This window comes from Spermophilus citellus, assembly GCF_964194105.1.
Source record: "Spermophilus citellus genome assembly, chromosome: 3".
In the NCBI taxonomy this organism is placed as follows: domain Eukaryota; kingdom Metazoa; phylum Chordata; class Mammalia; order Rodentia; family Sciuridae; genus Spermophilus; species Spermophilus citellus.
Window position 1 is genome coordinate 191,265,403 of NC_138184.1, and position 13,367 is coordinate 191,278,769.

Genomic DNA, 13,367 nt, shown 5'->3' on the forward strand with positions numbered 1-13,367 from the left:
GTGAAAGAGATAGAAATGGGGCAATGGAAATGATACAAATTTAGTTGAGGTTAAATTAAGTCTATGTTTTCTCTAAGACATGCAGGAATATCCCTGGGATCAACAATATTAGGGACAATAAGGGCAATAACATATTTCTTGAAATTGTTGAGAAAGGTAAGGTAGGCATTCTAGAGTCTCAGCAGGAAAACTATGAAAACTTGTCCTATGCTACAAAGAGGATTGGTAGATTTCAGATTATAAGAAATCGTGTAATTTGACAGAGGTCAACCTCTGGTGACTGGTAAAGGTAGTGACAGGACAGTGATAACTGGCAGTAAATCATACTCTGATGAGGAGCAAGGGTATAGATTGTCCACCAAGAAGCTTGACAAAGTAGTTAATTTATGCTGGAGATATTGACAAAATCAAAAAATATATTTCTGAGGATTGGCAAAGACTCTCAAGCAGTTTTAAATTTGGGGAAAAAAAGAGGATCAGTGTTGACAGGGACTGAAGAGCTGAGCAAGATGAAAGAGGGGACACAGGGGATCCAAAGCTTGGTGCAGCTAAGGACGTTTATTATTGGCAAGCACAGCATTTTAAAGTTTACAGTGGGTTCCCAACCATGGAATGCAACCTTGAGGTTAGGCAGACAAAATACTAAAATATCTTTTTTTAAAACAATGCTACTTTTACGTTTTTTTTTCTTAATCTTTATTCTGGATCTGTACTAGCAGCTAAGCATAACAGGAAGATTCCCCAAAATAACTCCACCACAAGGGAAAGACATGAGGCAGGTCCACAGTCTCAAGAGGAACTCATGGCAAGTCTGACCATGTCAACCGAACATGTCCTGAGAACAGTCTTGCTTGCTCTGGCCTGCCAAGAGCTCAGAGGACATTAACTCCTTAACATCTATAGCTCCACCACAGTCCTCGAAATCTCAGACCATTCCATCAGATCAGTAGAAACAGGATTTAAGAAGTGCAGGTGTTGGCAACAAGAATTTAGGAGATGATATCAAGACAGAATATAAATGAGAGAAGCTAATGCCATCAGACAAAGAATATATAAAAATATAAATAAGTTTACAGGGTCAGTTTCTCATTCTCTAGACTTATTCATCAGTAATTTAAGAATACCTACAGTGTTTAAAGGATTTAACTCTTTCATTTTTACCTTTGTTAACAAAATTCTTTTTATTGCATTCTATATTTTATTCCAGCTTAAACAGTGAAAATATTAATATGCTTAGCATTTTACAATGGTTACCATGAAGTCAATTTTCTAAGATAAATAACCATCCTGAAAACCTTCAAGTCATTTTTCTTTAAACAGTTCAGGATTCTTATAAAGTTTTACCACTCTCTTAAAATAAGGTTTTTATTTTTCTGTTAATGAATCAAGTTCTAAAATAAAGAGAAAAAAAACCCCTCACTTTTCTTAGCATTGCAAAACCAATTTCCTCATTACTTATGGCCTTTCCTTTTTCAAATCAGAAAGTGAGGGTCATGTGTTTTTCTTTCAAATAAGGAAGCTAAAGAGGAAAAAGGAAAAGAGAGGTGGGGTGGATCTCATGAAGTTGGAAGAGACACCAATAGAATAGAGGAAAGAGACCAGGGAGATGAAGGAGAGGAGGGAAAGGGGAAATCTGGGGAACAATATGAACCAAATTATATTGTTGTGTTGTATGTCTCATTAGTATGTATAATTATAATGCACCAATAAAATAGGAAAAACTTTCATTCCTCTAGTTCTTAAATTAATATTTTCTCAGTAAAAATAGATATGATGAGCAATATTTTATTACACAGTACAAATATCAGGGAAAAAACCTAACCTCAACTCTACACTGTGAATTTATTCAGCACTGGCTAATTAACACAAGTATTTTCTATATTCAGTGTTACAATATTATACTTGCTAAAATGCATAAGTATTTTACCTGGTATTCCAACTAGAAATATAACCAAAATGTCAAAATTTGCTTTATTTACACTTTGTCTAAAATTCCATACTAATACTCTGTTCTTCATTTTTAAGAGAAAATGAGCATTTTGAAATCTAAATGGGTTAAAATTAGCATATTTTCCATGATTATTTTACACATATGTTTGTTTCATATGGAAGTTCTTAGATGGAATACTACATAAACATTTATAAAAAATATTTTCAAAACTTGTATTTGCCAAGAATTTTATTTGTTAATTAATTTATTCTTCACAGCCACCACCTCTCTCCATTCCACAGATGAAAATGTGAGAAGATGGCTTAATGTCATGGAAATCACACAACTAGTGCGAAACAAAAGAAGGATTTGAGACTACTACCTGGTCTCAAAGCTCTGAACTGGGACCACCATAATATTCTGTCTTCACTGGTTTTGACTATGGGTTAATTTTCTGGCTTGAGTTATTCTCAAATGACACCAAAATAGTGCATTAAATATGAATATTCTAATAAACAATCTTTTCTACCTAATTTCAAACAGGCTACTTAAATTGAGTCAAATTACAACACTTTTTGAAATAGATAAGAGTAGTCTCTGGACCACACAGAGATCAGCTCAAGAAGAACTTTCCATTTCATAAGCAACTACTTGAATTTGAGTTTATGTTACAGTGAAAGTTGCATTAACTCCTTTGAGACCTAGAGTATCACATAATATATGAGTACACTGGAGAAGTAATTTACCTCACTTTCTTCAGGAATTTGTGAAAAGAGAATTAAAAACTTGGTTCACTATGTATTCATACCATATTTACCTCTTTCTAAAAAGGTACTTGTGAAATTCCAAAATACTCATCTTTAAATGGTAGATTTTTTCTTATACCCAAAGAAAATTCCCAGATCATTGCTGCATTGGTAATTGTAGAGCCCAAAGCAATCTGCTCCTGAGGAGAATGATGATCATTTTGTGGTATTTCCTTATTAACCAGAAAGCAGCTGAACTCTCTGTGCAAGGGGATTCCTCTTACATATGATCTAAAGAACATGAACATTCAAGTTTTCTTGACTGTTCATAGCTAAACCATGCTTAACTTGCACATCCATTAGTTTTGCACATATGTTCTATCATTTAATTTTTCAAAGGTTCTGAGCAGGATTTCATCTCTACTCCAACTATTTAAGAAACATAGAAAGGACTGCCATGTGTCACCAGATCTGTACCAATTGATTAAATTTCCCAGGTTTTTTCTCTTAACTTCACAGTTATAATCTAACATTGAAAGCACTACCATAACTTCAACTAATACCATTTTAAGGAAAAGATGTTACTTAATCGAATAAACTACCTATAGTGATAACTATCTTTTGTAGAAGGAAAACAAATGCATATCAATGGGGGTGGGGAAATTCTCTGTGCTCCTTTCTCTTTACAGAAATGAGTGGGGAAGACAGCATGTGAAATTCTAGGCTGTTGTTGAACACATCATTTCACCAAATCTCTGGACATAAAACAGAAATTAAAACTGAGCTTGGAAACTGGAGTTAAAGGGTTCTGAGTTGCTCTGATAAGAGTTAACCAGGCTAGAGAGACTAAATGGCAATAAATGACTTTTTAAAAATTATGCAAATGTCCAATACTCAAGTACAAGTTTTTACCCTGAGGTTTGAAACCTTTTCCATTTCTCAAAAACATCAAGGATTAGTTCTCTACATGTGAAAACTTGATCTAATGAGAATCTGAGAATGTACACAGGTAATTCAAGGGAAGAACAGAAATGTGGGGGAGCATATCATAGAGCAGAAATAGGAAAGTATATATGCAAGATTTTGAAGTAATACAGAAATAGGCGACTTCAGAAGGAAAGAGATTCTAGAGCTAGAGATGTCTAGAATAAAGGTAAACAGTTACCTTGGGATTCAGGCACATTTAATTTGGATTTAAGGGGCCAGTGTCTCTTGGTGATCATGTGGATAACTGCTAGTGTATCACTACTGTCTCATCTGCTTCAAATTTGAACTAACACCTGTGTACCCAATATTGGGATAACAACCAGACATATTTAATTTGTATATATCAATTCTGATTGACCTTAACTAGAATAATAGTTTAAATACTAATCATATTATTTTTTTAAAAAAAGTAAGCTGGGTTTGGTGGCACATGCCTGTAATCCCAGCAACCAAGGACACAGGAGGATTGCAAGTTTGAGGTCAGGCTGGGCAACTTCGCAAGGCCTTAAGCAACTTAGTGAGATCCTTTCTCAAAATAAAAATAAATAAATAAAAAGGGCTGGATATTTAACTCAGTAACAAAGTATCTCTGGGTTCAATCCCCAGTACCAAAAGACAAAAATAAATAAGTAAGTAAATAAATAAATAAATAAAAGTAAAATTATACTAAATTTATTCCATCCTTCTCCTGTGGTTCCCAGCATTACTTTTCTTTCACACAAATATCTAAAAAATAAGAAACAATTGGTCTTAAGTTATTTAATTTTATTAGTTTCTCTTTAGATACTTTAAACATGTCACTCTCAAGCCTCAGCTTAATTCACTTACATATAAGAAAAATTAATTACAAAGTAAGGCTGAGAAAGATATAAGGCTTTTCATCCCTTAATTTTATATATCCTTCTTCTTTTATTGTAGAAATGTTTATTGATTACATGGCATGTGTTGGGAAGATTATACAGCACTGCAAATAGATCCAGAGTGAAGTGTCATTGCATGGAACCAGGGCAGAACATACCCACTCTGACAATCTCCACCCTGAGCTCAGCAAGGTGGACCCTATGCCCTAATATCAATCATAGGTTGTTTTCACTACACTGAACATATTTATCCTATCTTTCAACAAAAATCTCCCCCAAAAAGATTAATTCATTTGTCTTAACTTCTTTTCCCCTTACTCTTCTTAAAAATTATAGTGAATATATGACAGATTCACACTTAACTTTAAGAATGCAAGACTTTCTTATGGCATTCACATCACAGAGATGTGATCTAATGCCCAGATTTGGTTCCCCAATCATTTAATTATTTTAGCTCATCCCTTTCAGATATTATTTCAGAACTGAAAAATAACAATAGTATAATCACTATATTGTTTATATGAAAGAATCATTTAAAACTTTGGACTATTTTCCTCTAGACAAAGAAAAAAAAAGTAAAACTCATCATTCATGTTCTGCAGAATGTCATAAATGCTGCATGAGTTGCCACAGTGGTAGAGAAACAGTCAAAGTTTTAAAAAATACCAATCACAAGATATAGTTGAATCATTTTTAAAATGTTACATGGAATATTTTCAGGGAAATAATATTTTTTCTTGTTCACATAATTATCTGAGCTAAGTGTTTCCTTTAGTGGTCAGTCAAGATTCAGCAAGAATCCTGCTCACATGAGTAGGATGGTTCATATTCACAGGCCTTCAGAAAGAGAAATTAACTATATTTTACAAAACTCCACTCACATACATTTTTCTCTCCTTCTGGAAATTAGATGTCCTTTGCTTCTAGTAATTGTTCAAAGTGACAAATCATCCCCTTAGGATAAGCAAGACCTGAAATAAGCCACGGTCCTGTTTTTCTTCACTAGTCTAACTCATCAAGATAAGTTTAAATAAAATTGTCTTTGCCTAAACTGGTTCCCACAAGTAAAAACAGGTTCACATCTTCACTACTGTTTTGAACATCTTCTATCAAGGATGATGATTTGAAAAAAAGCTTGAACATCCTGTATCAAGGATAAATGTTTTGAAAAAAGTATTTTGCTCTTAAATTTAGCATTTTTATCTTTTATAAATGATTTGTATTACCATGCACTAGACAGAATAATGGTTTCCAAAGATGCTCACATCATAATTTCAAGAATAGGTGAACAGCTTTCCTTGCCTGGCAAGAGGACTTTGCAGATGTAATTAAGTAAAGGACCTTGAGCTGAGGAGATAATCCTAGATTATTCCAAATTAATCACCAGTAAGAGGAGCATCAGTCAGAGAAGAAGATGAAATGACAGAATCAGTGGTGGGAATGATGCAAGTCTATGAGCCTAGGAATGAGGAGGATCCAGAAGTTGGAAAAGGCAAAGATGCAGATTACCTGTCAAGCCGCAGAAAGAATGAAGCCTTGTCAACCTATTTTAGATTTCCAAACTCCAATCCTTTAAGCTCTAAACAGATAGCAATTTGTTAGAGCAGCCACAATCACATTTATCATTTTAAAAATAAAATAATAGCTGGGCCTGTGTAATTCCAGCAACTTGGGAGGCTGAGGCAGGAGGATCCCAAATTCGAGTCTTGCCTCAGCAATGTAGTGAGATCCTGTTTCAGAAAAAAAAAAAAGAGAGAGAGAGAGAGAGAGAGAGAGAGAGAGCCTTCAGAAAGGGCCTTGAGACTCCTCTGGCTGTCATGCTGGCCTTCAGTGACCCTTTCTAAGAAAGGGCAAGGGTGCCTGCTGCTGGGCATAGTGTGTCCCTGGAATGTGTATTTCTTTGCTCTTCTATTTGTGCATTACCCTAGGTTACCTCTGATTGCTGTTCTGGAAGTGTATTTTATAAAGATCTTTTCCTTAGCATAAGGATGTTGTCCAGGAAAGATTGTGCAGATGACTGAAGCAGAAGTTCAGGGCTTATGTATCAATCTCATGAAATCTTGCTCAGCCAGCCTATTCTTTTGGAATTAGAAGTACCACTGAAAATTTGTGGAGATATTCATGGACAGTATATAGATTTACTGAGATTATTTGAATATGGAAGTTTCCCACCAGAAGCCAATCTGTTTTATTCAGAAATTATGTGGACAGAGGAAAGCAGTCTTTGGAAACCATTTGTTTGCTATTGGCTTATAAAATCAAATATAAAGAGAACTTCTTTCTCTCAAGAGAAAATTATGAATGTGCTATCATCAAATGCATTTATGGATTCTATGATGAATGCAAATGAAGGTTTAATATTAAGTTGTGGAAGACCTTCACTGGTTGCTTTAACTCTCTGCATATAGCTGCCATTGTGGATGAGAAGATCTTCTGTTTTATGGAGGACTTTCACCAGACTTGCAATCTATGGAGCAGATTTGGAGAATAATAGGACCCACAGATATCCCTGATATAGGTTTGCTCTGTGATTTTCTGTGGTCTGACCCAGATAAGGATGTGCAAGGCTGGGGAGAAAACTGATCATAGTGTTTCCTTTGCTTTTGGAGCTGATGAATTCAGTAAATTTCTGAATCATCATGATTTGGACTTGATTTGTCGAGCCCATCAGGTGGTGGAAGATGGATATGAATTTTTTGCAAAATGACAATTGATCACCCTATTTTCAGCCCCACATTACTGTGGCAAGTTTGATAATACTGGTAGAATGATGAATGTGGATGAAACTTTGATATGTTCATTTCAGATATTGAAACCATCTGAAATGAAAACTAAGTATCAGTATGATAGACTGAATTCTGGATGTCCTGTCACTCTACCTCAAATAGCTAATCCACTGAAAAAAAGTGAAGAAATTCTATAAAGAAACCATCAGACTTGTTAAGAAGATACTTCCTAATATCTGTAAAACCATCCAGCCATTTGTCACCCTTTATGATGTCACACCTTTAACTTAAGGAGATGGGTAAATGATCTTAAATTTTTTTCTAATACAAAGATGTGCTGTGCTGTATTTTAATAAGTATACTCTCATAATATTCAGTAAAAGAAGTTAAAACCAAATTCAAAATCATCCATTAAATTTACATCTTCATGTATCACAATTTTTAAAGTTGAAAAGCATTCCAGTTAAACTAGATGTGATAGTTAAATCAGATGAAAGCAAGATGATCCATCAATGTGGTTTTAGTGTTGCTTGGTTGTTTATTATTTGGGGCTTGTTTTGTTTGTTTTTCCTAAAATGATGGCAACTATTTTAAATTTTTTTTCTAAAATATTTTTGAAAGTGATACATGGAAAGAACTTTAAAGACATTCATCAACTATTATTTTCCTGCACTTGACTACTTGTTTGCCCTTACTAAGAAAACTATGCCTCATTGTAGTAAAAGGAACTTTAGAGATTGAAAGTTTTTAAAAATATGCAAACTATCCAATCCAATAACTTTTAATCAAATAGTTTGGGAAAACATACAGCTGATAGTAAATATTTTTCCCTTTTACATAAATTACCACTGATTTGGATTTGGGCTTATTGATGCTCTATTGTGTAGTAGCATTTCATTTAATTTTAAGATAAGGCTTGTATAGTATTACCCAAGTAGTTGGTAATGTGATTAAAACCTTGGCTTTAGATTTTAATTTGTACAAAACACCTTTTGGTATGTCTACTTCCCAATAACACCCTCACCTGCATCAGTTTTGTTTTTGTGGTTTTTGTTGTTTGTTTGTTTTTAAATCCACAGAACATGAGAATCATTTTTTGACAAGCCTTGGAAAGCTGATGCTCTTTTCCTCCCACTGTACAAAGGATGTATTTAAATGGATGCTTATAAAATCAAATATGCAGAGAACTTGGGATGTATTTTCAACTACTGGTATTGGGTGATTCACTATCAAATACATATACTATGTATACTATTTTAAGGCTGTGTCAGTAAGATTTTAATTCTGTTTTTTCATAATCAAAGATCATATGATATTTTATAGATATGTAGTAAACTATGGTAGTTTACTCTGTACATGATCAAGAATTTATTACAGTATTTTTCTTCTTCTTCTTCTTCTAGATTTATAATTAACAAATAGCAAGGAATAGAAAAGTCAACATAAAGATTTAGAAGGAGAATTTACAGGACACAGGGTTGTGATTCATTAATGTGTTCCAAAATCTTTTATTGAGCATTGTGAAATTTGTAAGATTCACAGGGATAGACATCATATTTATAATACCCTTCTATATGTGCTACCATAAAATTCTTTACCTTAATATTGTCTTTGAAAATGTTAAATTGAGAATTCTGTTAACTTACATTTTATGGATTGGCACATTGTATTACTGTAAGAAATATTTGATTTTCAGCACAGTGCAAAAGTTATTTACAATGCATATGTCTTTTTTTCCTAATTCCATTGTGTTTTAAAGCACATCATAGTTTTCTCATTTAGTAAAAGTTTTCTAATTGAAAAAAATAAAATAAAAATAAAGAGGGTTGGGGATGTGGCTCAGTGGTAAAGCTCTCCTAAGTTCCAATGCTAGTACCCCCAAAATTTTTAATAAAATAAAACTAATACTAACTAATTCTTGCCATAAGGTTTCTAGGAAAATAATTTAGAGTCAATATTCATTATACAATAACCAAAGATGTAGTGATAGAAAAATTAATTTTACCTGGCTTAATTGAATAAATACTCTGACCATCTGTATCAGTTATACAAACAAAAGTCCAACCTACACCATTTTTCTCTTCCAACTTTAAAGATTGCTAGCCCTTCAAAGATGCTCATGTTCATTTTAATTATGATAAAATAATGCATAGGCTCTGAAATGCTTAGACAATGGTGTTTTAATATGTATGTTAATGCCCTTTGAACCTGGTCAGCTTGAAAAGAACACAACCACAAGACAGAATTTATACCTGAAATGTTATAAGGTTAGTCAATAAAAAAGAGAAGTGATTAAAAATCTTGAATATTCAGGGATATAGGGCAGCATTGGGAAATGTTAGGATATTAATGCAAGTAAACAAAGATGAAAACATTCGTTGCTATTAGTAAAAGCAATAAAAATACTATGTGAAGAGACAAAAATATGTTTCTCAAAAAGTAATACTGCAATTTCATAATCAAGCTGGTAATCCTAACTAGAACTCATGTTCCACATAACAAAATGAATAGTGAATTTTTAAAGACCTTTCCTTGATTCACATTCTATGATTCTTTTCTTCTAAGATACAAGTTAAGTAAAGAGCATCCCAATTGAATTATATTATCCTGATAAAACAATAGAACTTAGGGGTATAAGTTCAGGATAGGCTTAGCCATTGTACTCTTTAGCAAATATTTCCCCTATAGAAGACCATACTCTTTGTCCCTCCAAAAGCAAATATAGAGAAAATTAGGACATTTAGAATACACAGAGAACTGATGTTGGAATCAATTTCTGGAAAAAGGAGAAATAATCAAAATCTTTGATCGGTATCTCACCATTGAAGCCACTGATTACAACCATGAACATAATTGTAAATGGATTACTTGGAATTTTCTTAATTTAGCTCAGAAATGCATATGAATGTAAAATACAAGAGAGTCAACAATGCTGCCAAAAATAATTCTTGGTTATTTATAAAGCATCTTTGCTTATATTATGTCAACAATTCCCGTAACTGCCTTCTTAAAGGAGTATTACTAAACTAAACGGAGGACCAAAGAACCTAATCCAAAGTTGAGCATTTAGTAAATAGAAGAATAACAGGGAAAACCAAGCTTCAGGACATAAGGACCAATTTTTAAATTTCAATTATTTTTCATTTTACTAGTAGGTTGTCCTGGTCTTTGAGACATAGATTGTGCTGCCAAACACAGAGCCCAAAATAACCATATGATCCCATAAATTGATAATTCTTACCAAAATATTGTGAGAAAAACTAGATTCGAGCAGTGAAAACACTTTGACCATGTTGTTGTCTACATTAGTAGCACAACTGTCAAATCAAGTCAAGTCTGGAAGTAGAGAAATGGATTATTATACAAACAGAGGTTACTTTTTCATAGGTGACTTGAGAAGAATACTGTATGTTGTCATCACAAATAGCTCTTAGCAAAGGTTTAAATCCCATCTGCATTTAATGACAATGAGAATGAGAAGAAGTTTATTTTATGGGAGGAAATGTATTGTATTGGCTTTATGCTGTTATTAAAATTTCATTCAAAGGTGACATGGATCAATTGAGGAAAAGTTTGCTGTGGACCAATGCCAAACCTAAGAGGTAACATTTAGATAGTGATCAGTGAGCTTCACAAAGGAAGTAGAAACTTCAGTTGGGGTGGTTTAGGGGGCTATTTCCCTTAGAAATACACTTTTTTTAATCCATTTTGCCTCTTTTCATTGTCTGGATCAATAAAAATGAGTGTCACAACCAGCCTGACTCAACCCATTTTAAAATAAGCATTCAATTCTAAAAATACTTACAGAAGGAGTCTGCCAAATATTTAAAAAAGAAAGAAATTAAAAGGATCATTTGATAGGAAAGCATTGCAATAATTATCACAATGCATATCATTATCTTTCTTCATTACTAATCACTGTTCATTCTAGCTGGTTCACTTAACAGGCTATTTTCAATCACTACATTTTTTTTCCTCAAATTTAATTTGACTAAATGTAGTGATGTCAATTACAAGCAGTGAATCAGGGAAAAACTAATGATTATAGATAATGCGATTGTCCTGGATAGTTGCTCTAAGAGAATGTGCAAAAGCTTTATGAAAAAGGAAGCAAAAGAGTAATAGGCAACAGAATATGAGTACAGCAATAACATTTGTTCTTTCAAGCCTTATGTTTTATCATTAAGTATCCAGAGTGTACCAACATCTGGTCAGAACCTGTAAAATAGCAGTCTTCACCAGTAAGGCATTAAATCAGGACCACAAAGTACCTAAGTCACAGAGAGCTATTGGTTCTTAGCTTTCATTTCTGAAACTAAAAGGAGTTAAAAAAAGAAAAAAATGTCTGTTGAGTGTGGTATTATGCTAATTAACATTAGCCTAAAGGCACAGTTATTGAGTTACTCAGCTTTCTATGGCTGTAACAAAACAACCTGGTTAATTAATTAAAAAGAGAAAAAGTTTTATTTTGGCACATGGTTTTAGAGGTTCTTATCCGCGTCAGGTTGACACATTGCTTTGAGGCCTATGGTTGGGGTTTCAAACAAGCAAATGATGGGAGCATGTAGCAGAGCAAAACTACTCACCTTATATCCAGGAAGGAAGTAAGAGGGAAAGGAAGGAGTCATGGTCTCATAATCGCCTTTAAGGGCACATTTCAAATGAGGTAATGACCTGTGTCTAGGCTGCACCTTCTAAACATTCCGTGACTTCCTAATAGCACCACCCTGGGGAACCAAGCCTTTAACATATGAACATTAAGCATGCAAACTACAGTAATAACCATTAGTGTAGGATATTGATAATTAATAAGGGGCTTTGGCACAAGTATAAAGCTGAATTTTTCTGAAGGTAGGAGAAAATGACAGGCCCTGGCTTTAGTCACCATAAAGGTTCTATATCTTCTGTTGCAATAACTTGCCAAAAACATCAATCATGTGATAAATGGAGGAATTCCTGCTCCTTGGCACTCTGCTACTGTATTTCCAGAGTTAAGGGTGATGTTGGCCCAGAATCCTCTGTAAGTTAGGCTGGTACATCTGTGTAGGCTGGCATGAAGCCCCTCAGCCTGGGTCATAAATAACACTGTGTCCTTTGTATACACAGCTGCAATTCTGATTGTGTATCAGTAGAGCATACACTCAGAACTGATTTTTTAGTAGAGGTAATATATTTATATTAAGCCCATTCTACTTTCCTCCCAAGCAAGAAAGTCAACTAGGATTGGAAATGCAATATGTAGTTCACATCAAACCAACAAATATGTTTTGACTCAAGTGCCAAGTGAAATGTCTCTATATTCAAACCCAGTTGGAAAATGCTCCATAATTGATTATCATTGTCTGCCAGGAGCTTGGGAAGGGAGAATTAGGGCAAAGCACTTTTTTTTAACCATTCCTGCTGAGAACCAAAATTGTTACACTTACCTTATTTTTATATTGCTTTAGTCACTGTAATAGAATAGTAACTTCACAAAATAACCAACTAACCAGCTAGACAAGTGGGCTCACTGATAACTAAAGATAGAACATTTGAGATATTGACTTAACATTGCAAAAAATCCTAGGGAGATAAAGTCTTAATTTTCTTTTACCAACACAAAGAAAGAAAAAAGGTTAATTTTTATCACATTGAAAAAGCAACCAAATTGGGTTATTATTTCATTAACAATATTATAGCATTATTCAATTTTAATACTATTTTGTGTGCTTTTAACATTCAGATCATCATGAAGAACACACATAAATAAAGTACTATAATTCTATTCTAAGTAAAGACGTTGAATTCATGGGGATAAAAGTCATCAGCATTATAACTATACCTTATAAAACACAATCTGGTATGGAAGAATATATTAGCCAACTAAGGATAATTTTACCTGTGCAGAATTATTTCTGTAATAAAATACAGGTGATAAAAATAATTTTACATGCTTGCTTCAGTTGAAATTTGATAGAAGAAATGGAAAACCATGCTTTATTTAAAATTAAATCAGTTCATTGGGAATTTAAAGTTTTTCCTGCCATCTTCCTTTGTTGCAACACATAGAAGTCATTGTTCTGTGTTTTATTTTCCAGTAATCCTTTTTTTTTTACATTTTCCACAGCCCCATTAAATT

At 33.6% G+C, this 13,367-nt stretch overlaps 1 pseudogene across 1 annotated transcript; it reads left to right on the forward strand.

Moving 5' to 3' along the window:
• The first annotated feature begins 5,942 nt into the window (after positions 1-5,942).
• Positions 5,943-7,446, forward strand: LOC308643474 (serine/threonine-protein phosphatase PP1-beta catalytic subunit-like; annotated as a pseudogene). Its single transcript has 2 exons — positions 5,943-6,015; positions 6,511-7,446. The product of its transcript is annotated as a serine/threonine-protein phosphatase PP1-beta catalytic subunit-like (transcript).
• The last annotated feature ends 5,921 nt before the right edge of the window (positions 7,447-13,367 follow it).